The 22,441-nt window shown below is 42.3% G+C and overlaps 1 protein-coding gene across 1 annotated transcript in view; it reads left to right on the top strand.

Moving 5' to 3' along the window:
* The first annotated feature begins 20,766 nt into the window (after window positions 1–20,766).
* The window catches only part of LOC124408145 (homeobox protein SIX3-like), a 42,271-nt gene continuing 40,596 nt past the window's right edge, over window positions 20,767–22,441 (top strand). The window contains exon 1 of the mRNA XM_046884877.1: window positions 20,767–20,786. The gene's annotated coding sequence lies outside the window, so the exon portion shown is untranslated. The remainder of the gene's footprint in view (window positions 20,787–22,441) is intronic.

The raw sequence follows: 22,441 nt of genomic DNA, 5'->3' as shown, positions 1-22,441 counted from the left end.
TTTAGTCAAAGGCTACCGATGATCCGAATAGTCTAGGCGGGGTTAAAATTCCGAAAGTGCTAAATTCTGAATTTTTTGGTGGCGAACTTCAAACTTTGACGAAACATGAAAGATTCGAATGGTCCGAAAGCTGCAGGTCCAAGTGCAAAAGTTCCGAGAGGGCAAAATTTCGAAAATACAAAATGCCGAAAGGGCGTAACTCCGACAAGTCAAAGTTCCGAAAGTAAAAAAAATTGAAAAATCTGAAACATCGAAATTCCGAATGATTGAAGATTTTCAGTTCAGTGAATTTCCGGCACGGTAAAATTCCACCACTTTGATCTTTCTTTGTTTTAGATTTACGATATTTTTACCTTCGGAATCCTGGTCATTCAGATTTTCGGTTTTTCACATTTTTTACACCCACTCGTTGAGTAAACTACGCTCTGTGAGTATATTTCAATTTTCCCAATTCTACTCTATCGAAACTTTATTTTTCAGAACTTTGCTCTATCGCAACTTGAATTTTCGGGATGTTGCATTTCGTAACTTTTCACCGTCGGCTTCGCGACAATTCGAAACTTTGTTGTTCCGTATAAATGTGATTTCTTTACTCCAACTTTTGCCATCAAATAATTCGGAATTCGATGCTTTCGGAACTTATCAAATTCGAAACTTCAATCCCCCGCCCCCTCGTACATACAGTCAAAATTTCGACAATTATTTCGCTCGATCAAATCGCGTCATTCTCAACATCTGGTTCATCGGACGTCTGCTGAAGGATATCGAAATTCAGTCATAGTCCAGCGGTGCCTATACGAAACGCCATACGTAATCGGGGTTAAAATCTCGTCGGCAAGGCCTGGACCGAAGCATCGATTGCGTAATCTTCATCGGCAAGGCAACGTACTTTCTCGACTTGGATCCCCGCTCCACTTCGTTTTCGAATTCTTCCCTATGCAGGCAGTAACACCACGCAACTAGGTATGTACCTGGGTAATTCGGGTTTGCCGAAACGCTTACGTTGCGTTGCCGTAGATTCGTCTGATCGAAATCTCGCTACCATAACGCAGTCCCTCGATTTCTCTCCTCTCCCTGCGCCGGCGACTTGGCTTCGTAATTTACCGCTACAACTAAACATCCAGCGAGCCAGCAGCGATCAGCGAGCGTCGTTCCAGCTCCGAAGAGATGAGAAAAGAGAGTGAGTGCCTGCGTATTCCGTACGGCATGGCATGGCATGGGATGGGATGGCATCAGTACTCAGCAGGGGGAAGCGGAAAGATCCCAAGAAGAAACGCCGCCGCGCCTCGCTCTCACGACTCGACAGAAAGACGAAGGGGGGCCGTTTAGCTGATCGTGAGCGAGACAGACGGACGGAGACAGGAAGCGGATTCATCTGGTGGCGCCGCTCTGCCGACGAGAGGGCAAAGTCGCTTTTGCGCCTACATACGGATACACGCAGAGTTTCACAATCCTAGCCCGACGCGACCGTGTGTCGGATGGTCATGACGATAATGATGATGGTGCTTGCGCTTGCGCACTGCACGCTATATCGGTATAAATACCGAGGAGCTTTAATTCGGTTCGTCAAGATTTTTCAGGTCCTGGTACAAAATTAATGTTAATCAGCCGTTTTACCCGCCCTTCTAATGATATCTGCTGGTAGTAGTAACTCATGGCAGATAGAAGTAATATAATAGCTCTCACAAGTTATGAAATGAATAATGTTGCTGCGTGAACCAACATTATTGCAAAAGCAGTCCAGTTTCCATACTTTGAACTATAGACAAACACGCATTTTGCCATTATAGAATTTTTCCAAATATTTAATTTCGTGGCTTTAAAAGCTCACGAACTTGATTATTAATTCTATTGCATGTTAATATACTTTTTCGAGTGCAAATCAGACAAAGCTATGCTTCGAAATTTTGCGTTTTTGTCAGTGTTTTTTAGGATCTATGTTTTCGCGCCGATTTCCGAGATGTAGGCCATTTTCAAAAGTTCCTATTTTGCCGCTACGGCGAGGAGTCAGCCCACGGCGATCCGGTATGGGAGGGGCGTTATGTGCGGTGAACGTGTAGGTACCTACAGTGAAGGTAAGCTCTGTCTAGAGACCGTGGTGGAGTTTCACCGACATCGTGGCTGCGAGAGCGAGAGAGAGAGAGAGAGAGAGAGAGAGAGAGAGAGAGAGAGATGAAACCGAAAAAGTCAAAAATAAAGAAGTCAGAGAGAGAGAGAGAGGTCCAGCAATTCCTCCGGAGTGAAACGCTCGAGCGATTGAAAGAGGACGCAGCGTTGGCCACGCGCTTCCACTGCAAAGAGATGTTATTATATTGGGAACGTGGGAGAAAGAGACGGAGGGATCGGATAAAAGTCTGTATCATCCACCGCGAGAAGTAGGCACCTAGATGCATCAGGCCATTGTGGATGTAACCAACCATCCACACCAAAAACAAGGTGACTACCTGTAGGTACGACGATCATATGCCGGAACATTCGCAACTCGAGATATCACAATTTTTCCCCTTACTTGTTTCTCTCTCTTTCCCACCTCTTTCTCTCCCCTTCCAACTCCCCATGCAGTTTCTTATTCTTGTTGTGAAACTTCCACGAATCGGTCTGCAACTCTACGCGTCTCACCCCAAAATCGTGGGTGAAAGTATCACAACTCGAGTATACACTAGCTCGTATTGCCTTATGTAAAGCTAAAAGTAAATTTGGCGAGATGCGGAGTCGTGTGAAAATTTTTTAGTAAATTGCGGAGATTATTTGGTTGGAATGTGAAAAATTATTGACAATGATTATAGTAGTGGACGATGATTCATTCGCTTATCAATTATCATCGAAATCCGCGAAAACCGACAATAACTTGGCTGTAACTTCCTGTACAACCAACTCCGTATCCTGACAAGGTCATCGTTCGACGAATGTCGCGATAAGGATGCTGATCGACATCGGACTATTCGGAGGGAAAAGGACCGAACCGACACGTGACCCCATCATCCCCTCTCCTGCTGGTGATCCTATACATACGACAGAACGAAGACGCAGAATCCAGATCTCCGAAAATTATCGAATACATTCGGTTTGAAAAAATTTTTACTTCAGATTTTAGATAAATAAAAACGATATTGTGGTCTGGATGTTTGAATTTTGAATTTCGAAGACATTTTCTGTGCAGGTTTACAATTAGTTTTAGAGTAAAGTAAAGTATTATATTCTTGTTCTTTGTTCGTTTATAGATGTATGTATTACATAGATTGGATGTTTGGTTTATAAAAAAGATGTTCCAATCTACTAAATACAGATTATTCTTCTTACAGACTCTTAGAAACCTATTTTGATGTATTGGCACAATCATGTGTTACAGTCTTTGAGAAAAATAATGAAAGAAAAGAGCTAAAAAACTCACCATATTATTATATGTTTGATTCTTTTATGTTTATATTCGACATAATTATAATTGATATCATCAAGCTATTCTCTAGAATATAATTCCATTTGTTGATTAAATTTCTTACTTAATTTAAATATGTCACTTTTTATATTAGATATTAGATATTTATTTTGTATCACTTGTGTTACTCCAAGCAACACAGCCATATCTGATCGTCTTTGTCTAAGAATTAATTTTAAAAACTGCAGACGCGTAAGCCTGAAATTCTGAACTCGTCTTTAACCGGTTCAGGAAGTCGGGGCCGCCGGGATTTGTGCATGGACTTTGTTCTGGCCGTAGCACAGCGGCTCTATGTCGCTCTAGGAACGAAAGTTTTAATCTATATAGACTCTATACGACGTTCGTATTACATCTGTGCACATGTACCGTATACACCTTATACTCACAATGTAACGCGCAACGCTGCACGTGTTTATATGAGTGCAGTGTACATCTACAGCTGAGAAGCTGGGCTGACTGGTTACTTTCTAAATTTAGGCGGCCAACCGCGCTGGTGCCGAAGATTTTCGGGAATTTATTTATCTTCGGTTTTTTCTTATCCTGCCGTATTTTCTCCTCATATTTTCAGCCGCGATTTTAAACGCTCATTACAACGACTGTGACTTGTAACTGCTCCGTTAAACTCTGGATGTTCCTGATCGGTAGATTATTCTCTTTATTAAAATCGGTGAGAAAATTATCGAATTATATCGACCGCGTGAGTTAACGTTGAATTCGACTTGAATTTTCAATTTTTTCACGACAATTTTCTGCGTTCGATTATAATTTTAGTTTTTTAATTCGTTGATTCGTTGACGGATCGGTTTAAAGATCTCCTAATCGGAGTGAATAGCATCGCTTTCTGGTTTTCTATCATACCTGTGCATGCAAATTTCTCCTCTCCCGCAGCAGGAAGCAAAGAAGATAAAAGTAAATAAATAAAAGAGCAAAATAAGAAGCGACGATGTGAATTGTGTTATCGAATTCGCCTCGTCATCTATCTCTCAATAAATTATACTTTTTAGCGAATCCTCTTGGAGGCCTTTAATTGGGGTACTGGACACCATGGAATGAGAAGTTAAAGAACGACGAGTAGATATGAAGGAAAATAAGGCGGAATCGACGTGCTTCCATGCGGCATCCTAGACACGAAGACGAAGGTCGTACGCTTCACGTCGACGAATAGATCCCGGCGACGATCGAGCAAAGTAGGTTTTAGGTCGATGAGACCTACAACGTTAAGGCCACGCGGCGTTCTGAACGTTTTGCGCAAAACTGTTGCGGCTATTCTCTATGTGCCACAAAAACTTCCGACGCGCTACCCTTTGCACCATTTTTCGAGGGATCGTGGCGTCAATATCGTTCGAAATCACTTCGTGATCTCCGAAGTCACCACACTCAGATCAGTAATCTATATATATATATATATATATTAGGGTGGCGCTACAAAACCGACTTTTTTTTTTTGTTGAGTCTCGTGTGACAAAATGTTAGTTTTTGATGTTTCAAGAGCCCACTCCAAAGGACAGTTAAAAAAAAAATTTTTAAAAGGTCGCTCCACATTTTTTAAAACGTCGGAAATCGTCAAAAATCGATTTTTATTTTTTTTTCTCGTTACGGTATAATTTCATAGACAAAAAAAATAAGTTTCCGAAAGTTTCAGTTCAAAATTTGAATTTTGAAAGGTCGCCTATAATTTTTTTTCAATTTTTTGGTGCATTTCTATAGATCTTTTCGAGCGACCTTTTAATATTCATATTAAAATTTCATAAATTTTTTTTCTTTAATTTAGTAAGAAAGAATCGATAACAATACACCACGACACGAATTAAAAATCGAACAAAATACTGAAAATATAATTTTTTTAATTTAATTTTTTGACAATTTTTGACAATTTAAAAAATTTGAAGCGACCTCTTAAAATTTTTTTTTCAGCTGTTCTTTGGAGTGGGCTCTTAAAACATCAAAAACTAACATTTTGTCACACGAAACTCAAAAAAAAAAAAAAATAGTGGTTTTTTTTGCGCCACCCTAATGTATATGTATATATGAATTTTTCTTTATTTTTTTGTTTGTCCGTTCCGTATGAGTTTCTATACCGTATTCATCCGATTGCGATGAAACTTTGAAGTCGTTTCAACAAATGAGAACATTTTATATAGTTTATTAGCGGCACTTCGTGTGCTTTCAAAACACTTTTTTTCTTTGAGCGACACTGTAACGCGTGCCTGGAACGAAATCGCGAGCAACAGCTACGTTGTGTGTAAAACTTGACAAAACCCAAAGTCTTTATGTCGTATGTTCGCTTATAACTTCAGAACGACTGAACGGATTTTGATTCCTTTTTTTCCTGTGAATAGCTACAACGCCTGACCAGATTTTAAGCTATATTTCGTTATAACCAGGTTGATAGTTTTGGAGGAGTAACGATATTTGTGAGCCAAGTCTGACAAACTGTTATAGATCGAGGTTAGGTTAGGTTCGGTTCTAGGTTAGGTCAGATATTATCACTCGTCGTTGAAATATTCTCAACTGTAAGGGAGATTTTTTTATGTCAATAGAATTTTCGTTTTATCACATTAAAATCGGATGCGAGCGACGTCGCGACGGGCTGCTAGTGTTGAAATAAAATTAGTGGATAGTCATGAGAAATCATTCTTGATTACAGAAGTCTCTTTGTAATGTAAAGAAATTATACAAAACGTTAGAAATCGTGAGAAATCACATGGCGTAAAATTATTTGTCAAGTAAATACTCTATAAAATGTGAGTAATCATTAAATATCTAATCATGGTGTCAATTTTTGCTACAGTCAATTGTCGCGTCTTTTTCAATCGTACGATAATCGAGCCAAATAAAATATAAAGGTACCAAATACACGTGTTACTAAAATACTGGCGGGAAATATCTTTGATAAGACGAGTCGAGCGGGAAATACCAGCGTTCAGCGGCGCGACGAATAATATTGTGAAGAACAAGGTGACGTCGCGGAATTCTGTGCACGACGTCACGTGACCGCTTTACGCGTATTTACAAGAAGCGGTATAATTTCTTCTCTAAGCTTAGAATCGATTTGAATTTTTTTTTATAACGACTCTGCTATTGTCAGGAAGTACACTCTGGTCGGCTAAACCTGAATAAATATCGCGTAGAATTTTGACCGATTTATTTTAACGCGAGACGGTGTTTGAGGTTATAATTTGCATATTACTCGATTGTCAATTCACGTGAGAATTTATCGGTCTCAGCTGATCAGCTGCAAACAATGATTTAGGTATTGCAAAGACTTGAAAACCAACCGATGTTTCGCTAAAAAAAAAAAAGTAGGATCTGTTTCCGTAAGAACTTCGAAATCGGCCACGTGACCCGGTGCTCAATACTCCTCAGCCTCACAAGACTATGTTGCCAAGTGTGTAACTCGCTACAGTTTCGCAGAAGCGAAAGCTTCGTTTAATCTCGAACATTGTGGCGAGGGTTATCGTACAGGCCTCGCGCGTCATATCGCAACTGGTGTTGAAAAAAAAATGAATAAAAAGAAGTCTGCATCCATGCAGCGAGCGGCCCTGCATGCGTCTTTTTTCTCGCTAGTATGTATAGATTTCGAGCCCAGTTAACTACCAAATACTATATAATTACTGCCAAAAAATTGTCGCTAATTTTTTTACATACGTAAGACCTCGCTGTTGTTATCACCTCGATAATTATACAGCGGAAGAAGTCGGCGTTGAGCTTAGACCCGGTGTTTCGCGAGTTTCAGGGTCGAAAAAATGCTGCTCCTACTAGAACCGAGTCAAGAGACGCTACGCAAGGTTGCGTCATGCGGTCTGTTTATGACGTGACATAATAATTGTCGAGGAAATGACGAACGCTGAATTCATATCTACACGAAAATCCGACTCGTCGAATTAAACGAGCACGAGACGTTCGTCGTCGGTCAAAAAGGGGGCTAACAATAAGACTTTGGTCAAAATATTTCAGCCACGATTTTTCTCATCACGATGACGACGCGACGCGACGCCCGGAGTTACCGAATCGCCCTTCGCTGCTTGCTCCAGGTACATACACACATTGCATTACGTATCTGTAGTGAGTTTAAGCAATCTGAACACTCAAGGCAATCGAGCCACGTAGGTACGTCGGGAGGTCGGTTCAACGCGAGGTATAGGTGGGGGGGGGGGGGGGGGGGGGGGGGCTGTGTGTTCTAAACGAACGTAGAATTCCGTACACACAGAGACGGTGCTGCAACTTGTGCCTCCTACGCTCTCGCCCACCCCATTTCAATATTAAAAGAACCATAGACTCGAAGAAACCTTTTTCTTTTTTAAAATAATCAATTTCTAGACGCATTTTGTGGAAAATTTTCTCACTGGAACACGGTGTTTTGTTGTAAGTACCAAAATTGATGAAACAATTGTTTCAGAATTGTAAAAAAAAAAAAAAATTTATTCAACAAAATATACTAATCAATACGGAATCGTGATTTTAATTTAGGCTGTTTAATGAAATAATACTTTTTTCGTGCTACTGTCGAAATATTGAATATTGAACGAAATCGTTTCATATAATTTGGTAAATCTATTCGGTGGATAAAAATTAATCAAAATTTACGAAATCACGAGAGTTACTTAATTTATTACCGTTATTAATAATATGTTACATCGTATATCTACAAAAAAAAAAAAAAATTATTTTTATTTCGAGTGGGAAAATACTTTACGTGAAGTGTGAAAAATCCTTTTTCCCAAGAGAAGTGAAGTGAGCAGTTATTAGAAGAGGCGCCGCAGGCGTCTGTTTGGTCAAATCAGTGAAACTAAATAATTCGCGGTCTAATACCATTGAATTAGTCTGTCAATTCACAATCGCATATTTCTTCGTCGTTCTATCGATGTAGCACTTAATTCATGTAGCATGGATTACAACCAAACGATAATTTTTTCACTTTCAAAATTTGAACAATCATTTTTCAATTTTTACAAAATGGTTTCACTGCGTTACAGCTGATTTTGCAATCGCAACTGAATCTACGGAATCGCGGTGCCGAACCTTTTCTTCAACATTTGTAAGAGATTTGAATTTCTGCGCACGATAAAACCAACTAAATTTCTCGGTTGCGTGAGAATAACGTTCGGTCGCATCCATATTAACCCAGAAATTGCGTTGCCAGGATCAAATTTTGTTCATTACGATTAAATTTTCTTCCGAGTTAACCGCACACCAGCTTCATATGCGTGGAGGAAAAGTTCTTATTTTATTACGTTTCGAAAATAGATCTGAAATCTGAATCCAAAGCTTTTTCCCCCCGAGTAACGATATAGTAACACAGTAAGCAGCCACCCCGTGGAAAAATCTCACTCAGTTACGTGCAGCAGAGTGTGTATAAGTATACTAACTGCATTAAAGTAAGGCTCGTTGAAGAATTTTTATACCTTTCAAAGAAGAAAAAAGAAAATAAAAGGATCTAACATCACTTCATACAATCAGCCATTTTGCAAAGTTCTTCAGAAATGGATCCAATCAAGACAGTTTAAAATTCGATGTGTTACAGTAACCGAGGATTTTCCATCTTCTTTCAGCAGCTCTGAAATTTTCAAACCCGATTGACAAGCATCTGACATTATTCACGATGGACGTTGAGCCCGAAGTTATTCCACTTCCGTCTAATACTGCACATCCATATTTAGAAATGTGTGTCATAACAATTAGCAGCTTAGTCCGCAAAGTAGGTAAACGACAGATTAGATCTAATTGCATCCCTGATAATCAACCCGCACCTCGATTATCATATAAATATAGTTCACTGTTATTAAACTCTCTGCTGTTGGTGTAGTTTTGCAATTTTTCCCGATATCGCATCCATGCAAAACATGTCACATGTCTCGGAGTTTCTACGCCGCATATATACTTACATTTATATATACATATATACGCAGCAATACTCGTCAATTATTCTTCAACAATGATGCGAATGTATCGTACAGGTGTACCATCCCTTCGGAACGAGGATTGGTCGAGGGTAAAAAACTTTGAATGAGATATTCTTTGCGTACACACGCCCACACACCACAAAATCACACATGCGTCTTATATAGAAGCGGAGTTACATTCTACCCGGATGCATTATACCTGTTCTCTACACAGTTATGTATGTATGTGCCTACAATAGGGATACGAATATGGGAAAATGGAATACGCGGGGGAGTCACAGTGCATAATACGCACAGTTAAGTCAGTATTAGTTGCGTAAGTCCAGCGATCTCGTTTCCTCCTGAATGGATAAGAGAGACGTGAAAAATAAAATGAAATATCAGATGAGAAGGAAAAAATATTGAGTGACGAATAGCGCGGGAATATATCGAAGAAGAATTATATCAAACCTATACATTAGGGTGGTCTAAGAGAAAGGTCATTTTTGAATTTCGACTGCCCCTGCCCCCCCCCCCCCCCCCCCCCCCCCCCCGAAATCGGCTCCAAATAATTTAAAAATAATCATCTAATTATTTCAGATTTTTATCTCAACTCTAACCTGTGTACCAAAAGAGGGTGGATTCCATTCAACCCTTTCAGGGACACATCAAATCTACCGAAAGGATTCAGATGAAATTTGGTACTAGGGGGTTTTTTGGGTAGCTGATTGCAAATTTGAACTCGAAAATACAAAATTCAAAATGGTGGATACAATATGGTGAAGCGAAATCCGAAAAGTCATTTAATTTCGGTAAAACTAGGAACTCGGGGGTTTTCGAGGTCTCCGATTACGAATCTGAACTCGGAATTAGAAAATTCAAAATTGTGAATCAAATATGGCAACATCAAGTGACTTTTAAGAATTTGGTCGACCATATTGCATCTCCCACTTTGATTTCTAAATTTTGAATTCAGATTCGTAATCAGCGACTCAAAAGACCTCCCTGTACCAAATTTCATCTAAACCCGTTAGCCAGATTTGATGTGGAAATCCACCCTTTTTGGGGAACGAGGTTAGAGTTAAGACGAAAATCCAAAAAAAATTGAGGAATTATTTTTGAACTATTTGTAACCGATTTGGGAGGCGTGTTGGTCGAAATTCAAAAATGACCTTCTCAAGAACCACCCTAAATTATACATGTATAATTATATATATTAATATCGTCGCGGAGAAAAATGAAAGATAAAGAAAAACTCGGGCTTAACCACGGGCTCTTTTCCTCCTGGTTATGGCACTGCGGCAAATAGGGGCGAGGGGCGAGGGTATAACAGGGTAAAACGAGGGAAGAGGTGGGGGAGGTGGGGATGTTTGGCGATATAATGGGAACTCCTACCCACGGGCGAGCTGCGCGGCTCTGCGCATGCCCGGGGGTCGAATAGAAAAAATCGGCTGAGCCAGAGGGGCGGCGTATCGATCGAGCTATCCGAGCTTCCAAACACCGCCCGTCGCAACGTTGCTCTCTGGGTGTCGAGCCGACGAGGATGACGTCGGCGTCAAGATCGCGAGCTTATACCTAACCGAAGTCGAGGGGGATCCAGGCGCACTGCGCCGCGCCGAACCATTGTCCTTCAGCGTCAAAATCCATCCGAACAACCTCGGAAGCGAGACGAGCCTTCGCGGATCCTGAGAGTGTGCGAAAGATCGATTCCACCACCGTCCAAATTTCTCCGGTTTTGTTTAATTTCACTTTTTTACTCTTCAATTTTTTTTTTTCACAAAGTATCGATGCTCGGTTCACATTTTTCTCAAACGCTGAACATGCGATTCAAAATCGAATGCAAGCTGGAAGGAAACGTGGAAAACCTATGTAACAGAGGAAAAAAACATCCGTTTAGATTTTCTCTTGGACAAAATCTGTCGGGAGAATTCATGCGAACTCGACCAATGTTTAATTTTGTTCGAAAATTTTTCTGCATTTGTCCCAACTGTGAAACGGTACCCTAAATTTTCTAACATTTTTTATATAACTGCTCAATTATTTACAAATATTTTAAGTGATTTCGAAAAGGATATTTTTCAAATTCTCAGAAACTGGATTTTATATTCCAAATATATTTTTGTAACATTCAACTATTTGAAATGTTTAAAAAAGAAAATACAGTTTCTGAGAAATTTTTAAAAACTCTAAAAAAAAGGTCCTTTTCAAAATCACTTTAAATATCCATAAATAATTGTGCACTTGAATAACAAATCAGAAAAAAAAAATTCAAGGCACCGTTTCAAAGTTGGGATAATTGCAGAAAAAATTTTGAACAAAATCAAAAATGGTGAGGATCAGACGCGTTATTTTGTTCCCGATATATCGATACATTTTTATGTCGATAACAAACGGTAAATTACCATGTAACTAGTTGCCTTTCAAACAAAACTAACATGGTTATTATATTGTTAAACAATATTTTCACAAGGTGTCAGTCTTTCACGGTGCATTTCGGTAAAACATTGATTCTACTTTGAAAACAGTTCAATTATAATGGGAGAGTCAAGTCTGAGTACTGAGTACGAATTAAGATTGGAAGATCGTTAAAACGAGACCCATAACTTTGCAACACTACAAGCGCAGAGGACGTTTTTATTCAATTGAATGATTGACGTTATAATTTCACGCGGTAAATGACAAAGTGGAAAAATTATATAGCAAAAAAGAAGAAAAAAAAAAAACCAACAACCAAAACTAGTCGAACCGCGATCGGTTTATCCCGTATTAAACTTCGCCCGCAGACTAAAACGGAAAAGTTTTCGGTACCGCAGGAATTTGAAACAATTGATTCGCGAGAACAGATCGAAGAACTGCAGTGAATCGATAAGCCTGATAATCCCTGAAGCGAGAAAATTACAGAATTCCGACCAAGATCCATCGCGATCATCGGCGGACCAGATCCTGACAGAAACTCCTGAGGCCTCAGGAGCGTTGCACGAACGATTCGACCTGTATAAACACGAGCTTGCATTCGCTTGTACCTACTACAGATTGGTACAAAAAGTATCATAGATACTCGAGCTTTTTCTGTCCCTATCCAAGAACAAAAAAAAAAAAAAAATGGGGCTACCTGAAACGCGGTCATCGCTTTCGACCGGTTGTCTATGCGTCCTGTAGACTCATCGGACGCTAATATTAGGTGACTGAAAATCGAGTATAACTGCAGGGTATTGATGGAGGATTATAAGCCGCCAAGAAGAAGAAGAAGATGAAGTGGCGAGTGTGACCTACGCCTGACCTCCGCTCCGTTGCTTTTCGAGCAGACCCGCAGACGCGAGTCCTTTTAATTTAGCGCCCACGCCGGGCCATATCCCGCGAGCCATTAGCCGTGTGCACCGCGGCACTAGGTAGGTACCTTGCTGATCATGGTAGCAGGGTATTCCCCTTCGTAGTCTTGCGCGTCGCGAAGCGTCGGCTACGTAACCGTACTACGTATAGAGGCTACGTTGGTAGCGGGCTGCAGCTCGACGCTGCGTCGTGCAGAGGGCGCGGATGGAGGGTGTGTGCGACGTTACGAAGAGCCGAAGAGCGAGGCAACCACCCCACCCCACGCCCGTCTCTGTATCCATGTACGCCTATGTATTATACGTATCTACGTTGTACGTACGTAATACGGCCGGATTGTGGACGTGGGGTTGGGGCTTGGGGGTGGGGGTGGGTTGAGGCTGGGGCGTCACGGCGTTGGGGACGAATGGGGCGAACGCTTCTCCCTCCCTCCCGCCCTTCCTCTCTCTCTCTCTTTCTCTCTCTCTCTCTCTACTCGTCGGAGAGTGCGCTACTGTGCCTTTACCCAACCGAGGGGGATCGATCCGAGGGTTGCGACACATAGCCTTACCTCTCTGCTGCACAGCCCACCCAGCCTTACCCGCTCAAGACTGAACTCGAACGAACGAACGAACGAACGAACGAACGAACGCTACCGCGAGCTCAGCTCGCTATACGCATCCAAACTACCCACACACCCATCTACCAACCATCGAATCTACACCCACTCCTTAGACCCTACACCCTGTCTGTGGGTATATATATGTGTGTGGGGGGAAGGGGGTGTATCACCAAAGGGGCGTCCGCGTGTACTTTTCCCTTCGGAGCTTCCGGCGCCGGCTAAATCTCCGAAATTATACCGGGCAAAATTTGTTTCACCGGCAACCTCACCCTGCGGATCATTGAGAACGCGACCCTCTTTCACCCCGCCCGTTTCTTAATTCTCATATACGCGCGTAACTATTTATATATGTATATATAGGTACGCATCCCGCGACGGGTCAACGAATCGAAAACCGAACAACACTTCTGTCTCTTTCTGTTCAAGTCAAATATATTATTCAATTTATAATGAAGATATATTGATAAATCATGCTTCGTTATCGATCAAAATCGTTTTGTTCCGATGGAGAAGATTTTTATATACTCGTAATTCTACTATATATATTATACGTATTATTTATTACAGAGAATGCTATGTGCTGAAACACGTATACAATTATTTCTAAACTTGATATCAATGAACTATTTTTAAAATCGAATTAGTCATTTTTTTTATCTCTCTCTCTCTGTTCTCCACATGTAAGAAATTATCTACGAGTATCAAAAACACGTTATCCTAATATCGATGTTTAGTACCTACATACGTATAACGATCCTTGTTTTCCCCATCTTCGATGTCAACGTGTCATAATTTTGACTCCACCGTGTATATGAAAAATTGCCGTTTTTAGAATATATCAGCGGTCTGTACATAGTCGGGTTTTTGGTGTCTGAGAATTATTTCAGAAGAAAACTCAAACGGTCCACATATGATAGATGCCTATTTAGCGAGCGAGAAGCTTGTTGATATTTTACAAGAGAGAAAGAGAGAGAGACAGAGACAGAGAATTAGAGACGTGCAGGATGTCAGGAGGCAGGTAGATAATTCTGGACTGGGATTACTTAATCAAGTAAAACGAGAGGCGACGTCATTCGAGGGGAACGGAGACGGAAACTGGCGAACTGGTAACGGCGGACGATGACAGAAGGACCTGATCCATGCCACGGTTGCTGATGCTGATGCTGATGCTGATGCTGATGGTGATGGTGATGCAAAGCGAGGCAAGAGAAGAAAGTTCCATCGGCATATTCGTAGCCTCCGGGCTTTTTAGCGGTAGGTAAGCGTCGAATCGAACAGGACGGACGATGATCCTGCGGCACGAGTGATCATCTGATCATCTTCTCTTTTTCCCCGAGTCTCTTGATCGGTGCGGCGGTTCGGCGGTCAAAATTTTCACGAGTTTTCTTCAACACACCGTCAAACGCGAGTGAGAATCGAAATAATCCGAAACCGGATACCTACTCGGTGTCCCATTTCGATGCTCCGATATATTTATATTGCCTTATTGAAAAACGCTGAGAAATTTCAACCTAACAAACTTACAAATCGTAATATTCACCGACTTCCGTTAACGCGGAAGTACATACATTGCAGATGAAATTTGAATCAGCTGCAGATTCGTTGTAACCGTAACTTCAGGATATTGTCAATAAGACGAAGCGAATTTTTATTCTTTCCTAATACGGGTGAAACAATTAGACCGACGTTGACGATGAAAACTTTTGTAATTTCGAACGTTTCGTTGGTTTCTGGTATTTTTATTTATTTATTTATTTATTTATTTATTCATTGTCTCCTTTCTCTCTACTTTTTTTTTTTTTTTTTTCGTTTCAATTACGCCACATTTCCGGATTGATATTAATTTTCATCTTCAGGCTCTCGGCGAAGATAATTCAAAGAAATGTAAAACACAAGAGTGTAATAATAATATTATTAATAATAACAATGATAATAACAAAACCATCGAGAGGCAAGGAAGAGGATGATCCCTCCTCCGTCGTTTTCACAGGATCTAATCAGTCATTGCTCGCTCCTCGAATCGCCTCCCTATCTTCCCGTCGAAGAAGTTACAACGCAACGACGCAATCCGCGTCGGTCGGATCTCGGTGCGAAAGTGATGCCTCGTAAGTTTCGTTCCTGCGAATAGGGTCCGAGATATATATATACATATATGTATACAACATCTATATGTACCAACGTCTAGAGACACGTATAGGTATACATATACATATAGAAAAAGAAGAAGAAGAAGAAGTTCGTAAAAGGCGGCGAGGGAAGATTCAAAAATGTACATGCGCGTTGAGTGCATTTGCAGCGGTTCTTAAGGGTCCCCATGTATGTATACATATATGTATATATGTACGTATGTATAAACATAGAGATATAGATATACCAAGATACTATCTATCAGATGCGAGAGACCGCGTGCAGATAACGGGTTCCGCGCAAGCGTTCGGGAGTTAGAGGAGGCTGCGGTTGTGTATTAAGAGAGAGTATAGCGTTAGAACGGCAAGGAATACCGGGGTGTGCACACTCAAAGTGTCCGGCGTCGAGGTTGCGGTAGCAGGACAAGCCCGCCACCCCTTCGAACGCGGGGCGAAAACTGCCTTTTTGAGGAATAAATGCGAGGGGTGGTTTCGGGAGGACATAAGACGGCGGGGGGGGGGGGGGGCGAAAAGGAATATGGAAAAGGAAAAAATGACGCTCACGTGCTCGAACGGCAAAAATGGCCGAGTCTCTCTCTCTCTCTCTCTCTCTCTCTCTCTCCATCCACCCACCCGCACATCGGGATGGACTAAATTTTCCAACAGGCTCGCTGCGCGCACATCGACTCGCACTCACACCACCGGAGGGATCGACGACTAGCAACGGGCGGACGTTGGCCCCCGTCCCACCCCTCGAGCAACTCCACTTCCACCCCTCCACCCTCATTTACCATCGCAGGGAAAGAGGGAGAGAGAGAGGGAGAGAGCCGTGCCATGCCGCACACGAATCCATACGCCACCCCAATCTCTCCGTCTCACACACACTCACACACACACACTCACACACGCAAACAAATACATACACTCTTGGGAAACTTGACAGCTCCGCTCAGACGCTTACGGGGAGCGGGAGTGAGATGGAGAGAGATGGAGAGAGAGAGAGAGAAAGGTTTGCTCTGCGTTCCCCGCTGCCTCCCTTCTCCGAAGAGCCTCGAACCCCGCTGCCATCATCCCCCTAGTGCTCGTAGCACCGCGGCACCCACCGAGTATTAGCCAGCAGTGGTGGGCACCACCAACCAGGGACGACGGCACCGCGGCACCATCGGCGTCATCATGCGTACCCCGTACCCTACACCTTGCACGAAAATTACTATTTCTTTCATACTTATATATATACCTATAGCTATGTATAATACACACACGCACACGAATAAATTGATTGGCAGAATTGTTTTTTAGCTAGTTTGTTTTATTTTAACAAACTTTTTCCATAGACCTGACCGTGACACTTTATACTCATCGCAAAACACTGCCAATTTGTCGTTAATACCTTCTACCTCACGTGAGGAAAACACAAACTTGATGACTATAAGTGCTGTATGATAATGAAGATTCTTATTCAATCCGAATGTTTGTTTTTTTTTTGGGGGGGGGGGGAGGGAGGGGGTGGGGGATGCGCATAATTTATCGAATCGAGAAATTTTTGGAAAAATATATCGGACTTGTTATCCACAATATACATATATATGTACGATAATGTACATATACACAGTTTGTAGGAAAATTCAAAGTTCACGATACATACAACATCATAGAGTGGCTAACGACCTTTCCGTTTTCAAAGTATAAACCATTTCGGCGTTTAAAGAGATTTTTTATCGTAGGTACACTGTAATGTATAAAAGAAATGTCGATTATGCGATCATGCATATATTTAAATGAAGAATAATATAATTCAATTAAGACTATTCATTACGCAAAATTTTAGTATCTTCTTTTTCTCTTGAGATCCAATTTTTACTCATTAATTTTTCATTCGTACGTACGTATAAGGTATGCGTATACGCGTACTTGTTTCGAAAAAACACATCGCCGTCGGCGACGGAAGGAAGGAAATAAGGTTCGGACCTACTACAGGACCGACTGAATCCGATTCCTGGTTGTCTCTCCTTTGCCTTCTTTTTCTCTTCTCTTCTATATCTGTTCCGATCGTTTCGAATCTGCGATCTTTTCATCACCTATTTTCCGTCCTGCTTCCTTCTCTCGCCTTCGCTCGCAACGCCGCCGGAGGGTGGGGGTGTTGGAAAGGTGGGTCGCCTCGCCGCGGGTTTTGCACTCCCGCACCTATATACCTGGTTCCCAATTTAGCCGCCCGTTCCCTCCGCGTCGCCGCCTCCGCGCTCGGTTCGACGTCAGAGTCTGCAGCGTCGAGGTAGGGAGGGAGGGAGGGAGGGAAGGAGAGAGGGAGAGGAGGAGGGATGAAGAGAGGGAGATGGACGGGCAAGCATTTCTGAAGGAGAAGGAGAAGACGCGAAGGAGACGGAAAGGAATTGAGGGAATCGAACGAAGGAGGAAAACGAATGAACGAGCCGACGAAGAGAGGGGACCCGAGAGACGAGGAGGAACGTCGGAGTGATTACCGTCCCTCCTTCTCTCCTTTTCTCTCTCTCTCTCTCTCTCTCTCTCTCTTGCTGTCGGACAGGCCTCGAGAGTTCATCTGGAAATATTTCACTCGAGGAATATCGCACACGCTGGTTTCTCTCTCTCTCTCTTTCTCTCTCTGTCCGCTGGTGGATGCAGAGTGGAGGAGGCATCAGCATCAGCATCAGCATCAGCAGAGGCAGCTCTGCCATGCCGCCTCACGGTGGATCGTGGAATGTCCCTAGATAGTACAGTATACACCATACCGGAGGTTACTGCAAGCTTCTCCTTTTTCCCAACTTGTAGTGATGGTGGCAGTGCTGCTGGTGGTGGTGGTCGTCGTAGTTCCGTTACAAGCAGTGCCGGAACAGCACCAGTGCCGCAGCCTCGACGTCGAAATCTCCAACGTGAGAATGAAAATGAAAAGGAGATAGAAAGTTGGAAATTTAAGGGAATAAAAACAAAAATCAAATAAAAGAAGAAGAAATTGCGACAAAAGTATTTCTCTGCGGTGTACAGTAAATACTGTAATAACTCGACAATGGGAAAAATTAAGAGAACTACACATGTAACGATAAAATATAATCAAAGATCATTAATTACACCCAAGAAAGCAAGAAAGAAGGAAAGAAAAGAAAGGGAAGAGAAAACGCATAAATTCCTTCGCAGAAGTAGGTTAATACGTATAAACGATATCTTGAGGGCGTCGGGTATCGGTGTGTATGTATGTATGGATGCATGGATAAGGTAGAAGGTGGATGAGGAAGGATATGGATACGGATACGAAGAGGGAGACGGCGTCTATCCAACGTCCAGCATCATCCAGCGTAGATGGCAAGGAAAACAGAAGGGAAGTCTACCGCGGTAAGGGCAAGAAGAGATGAAGGCAGATCCCTCTTTGCCATCCGGCAGCGGCAGCGGCATCGCCGAGAGTCTGGCCGAGGAGGCCGAGGCGAGTCCTGGTGGAAGAACAGCTTCGGGCCACCTTCTCGAGTCTTTCTCTTTTCCCTTCAAAGCGTCCTTTGTTCACTCCTCCGCGACGTCGTCCCTCGGGATCCCCCTCTCTCGTTGTCTTCTCCTCATCCACCTCCTCCTCCTTCTCCTTCTTCTTCTCCATCTCCATATCCTTCTTCGTCTCCTTCTTCTCGGATCAGTGACGTAACGAGAGTATTTGAGACCTCGGGCACGGGCCCCGTTCATTTCGTGACGCACCTACTAATACTAATACTAATACTAATACTAATACTAATACTAATACTAATACTAATACTAACAACTCTCGGCCATATCGATGATAGTCAGAGGTACACACGTTATATACGTCGCAGATATCTTTGCCCAGTGGGTCAATCTACCCCATCCAGCCAGCCCCTCTTCTGCTCTCTCCCTCTCTCATTCACTCTTTTTTGCGGCAGTGTAACGAAAAATCGATTTCAAAGGTTATACACATGTATAAATTATTTTATATATGTATAAATAGAAAATATAATACATTATAAGTATATATATTTGTATATATAAAGAAGGGAAAATTGAAGGATAATAATTTATTGCGTGTGTGTATTAATTTTTTACTTCTCGATTCACTTCCTCGCGAGATACGTGCGATATCGTTCGTAGAACGTCGCACCGTTGCAGCGATTTCCCGTATCGACTATAGAATGAACGTGTTTGCCACATGATAATACGAATAGAATTGAAACAGATAAAGGAAGAAAGAAAGAAAGACGGTAGAAAACAAAACGTTTTTGTGTTTTTCTTTTTTACCTGTAAAATGATAAAACAGAAAAAAAAAGAAACCTCGATAGAGTAATTAAAACGTCCATAATGCATGTTATATATATACATATATATATACGCAATACGTGTGTAAAACGGAATGTGTAAAACGAAAAACAGGATAGGGCAAGCAAAAAAAAAAAAAAAAAGGGGAAGGGAAGGAAAAGCGGGAACGAAAAAGAAAATAAAACAACCCGTGGGGAAACTGAACTTGTGAGACGACGCGACGGGGCGAAATCCCGCATCCCTGCACCCCTGACGCATCGCCGTCTCTGTTGCTCGCTCTCTAATCTCCCTCCCTCTTTCTCCCTCTTTCTCTATCTCTCTCTCTCTCTCTCATTCTAGCCCTCGATTTTCTCCACACCACCCACCCTTCTTCCCGCGGAGAACGGAGCGGGAGTTTCCAACCCCTCGTCCTCCGGGTTGTCTCCCTCTCCCTCGACTGACGGGATGCTGGATGCGGGCAGCGTCGCCCCTTCGCTACGTCCGATTGGTCCGTCAGGGGACGAATGGGGAAGCTCGATTTCTGCCCCCCTCCCTCCCTCCACCCTCATCGCCCCTGCCGGCATTTCCCCCGCACACGTGGCTGACGTATGTCCATATCGCGTCGCGCGCGCGGCGAAAAACGTCAAGAAACTTTTAGCCGAAGGTCCGACGTACACACACCGCGGACTCGGGCCTCCGTCGAAACACCCCCGAACATCCCGAAAGCCTCTAAGCGACTGCAACGCGGCAACGACGATCAACCACGTGGGCTCGCCGGCTACGCTAGGCGTCCCGACGCTTCTCTCTCTCTCTCTCTCTCTCTCTCTCTCACTGTCTCTCTCATTCACACTATTTCTCTTGTCGTCCCTTCGTCCCTGCGACGTCGCGGTACTCGTCGTTCCATCCTCCTCTTTTGTGCATCTTTTAACGCTGTCAGACTCGCTGCAACCGATGCGGGTATAGATAGATAGATAGATAGATAGATGGATAGATAGTTTTATTATAATTATAGACTCTGCTACTGTTAAAAATTTTTTCATGGAACTTCTTTCAACGGAAAGACCAAGGGCTGAGGATAAAAATGTGAAAACATTAGAGAGCAATTTTTTCTACATTTGGAGCCGATTTTTAACGCTAACCCTAATGTATAATGAATATAATATATATTTATATACTTTTATAAGGGCGAGATTTGACCCGACACGTCAAACACATCGCCGCATACGAATGACACAAGTAGCTACCGATTATACGACTATGTGAGAAACAATATCTGTGTATAAATGCATGTACAGAGATTTGATACCTTATACTGCTTGTGTATTGTAAGAGCGAAGAAGCCCGCGAGCAGCCGTCAGAATGTGTGAAACGATTTGTCAACTCCCCACGAGAAAGAGATAACTTGTTTTTTCCTTTCCTTTCCTTTCCTTTCCTTTCCTTGAACCTTCGTATAATGTTTTATAAGTACTTATTTTATTTATTTCAATGAAATAGGAGACTAGTTCACTAATTTTTTTTATTCCTAGTTTCGTTTACTTCCTGCTTACGTACCGAATTCAAATCTACAAAATGAAACCAAAAACAGCTTCGCAATTTGTATAGTTTTTCGCTTAGAGTGTTTTGAAAAATTCAAAAAGGATGAGTCACCTTTTAAAATTTTTCGCAGGACACGTTAGAAGGAGAAGAAAAATAAATTTGAAATAAAACCGGCCTAATGTATAGCGTACGTTACGGACCAATGACCGATCCGCAGTAGGAGCGGACCGTTCGTCGCCGGGCAAATCACCCCGACGTCTAAGTCCCGTTTGTACATCAAGATACTCGTATGTACTTATATATACTATACGCATCATCGGATAATTTCAATGCAATTTAATCCCGTGACGATATTTTTTTTAACCCAAAAATATGCTCAAATTTTTATAGAAACGAATCGATGATACACACATTACGTTTATTGGTAAATCGTGAATGTGGAGATCGATTTTAAAGTTCCTGGATCCCGAGAACGATAAAAATTTGAAAATAATAAAAATCCGTCAACGGCTCTTCACCAGCGTTCAATCGGATTCATACAACGTAGGTACAAGCGGTTTTACAAGCGAACGGGATCGAGAGGCGTTTTATGCGCGGTTCTGAATTTTGGGCGCGCCATGCCAGTCGTCCTTGGTTTCAACCTGCAATATATCCTTGAGGTGCGAAGGCCGCGGATAAGGATTGCAAGACCCTGAAGCCAGGCAATACCGGATAGAACGGAACGAAGAACGAAGCAGACTTCGATTTGGTGTGAAAAAGAATAAGATAAAGACGAAAGAAGACGTTTGTTAAAACTAAATATTTAATCAAAAAAGTCTATCTTGGAATAGAAAAACGTGAATAAATAAATTTGCAAAAAAAAAAATAATTAACACGACTCCTTGATCCTTTGCAGCTGGGAGTGTCAGCAACAAACAGCAGGAAAGTACTCTTGGTCGTCGATACCACCGTGCAAAGTGTGTCGCGGGTGGTGACGACTGTTAACGTGACTCACAAGTCCGGCGAGTCAGTCTCTCTTCGACTCGATGCATAGGTAGGCAAGCGGAGTAAAGAGTAAGTGTGCCACAAACGTTCCTCACCAGCTCGGCGAGGCGGACAATTTAAACGTTGGTTATACGCGCCAATGAGAAAGCGGCTCGAAGTACGATACGTACATAACGTGTGTTGTTTCTTTGTTTGTTCTTCTTTAAAAGAGCTTTTAAATCCGGGGTCGTCATCGCCTTAACCACCACCACCACCATCACCGAACTCTACTCCCCGGAAGTAGAATGCGACTTCGATGATCGCT

This window comes from Diprion similis, chromosome 7 (genome assembly GCF_021155765.1).
Source record: "Diprion similis isolate iyDipSimi1 chromosome 7, iyDipSimi1.1, whole genome shotgun sequence".
NCBI classification, from domain to species: Eukaryota; Metazoa; Arthropoda; class Insecta; order Hymenoptera; family Diprionidae; genus Diprion; species Diprion similis.
Note: the sequence above shows the minus strand (reverse complement) of the source record. Positions and strands in the feature narration are given on the sequence as shown.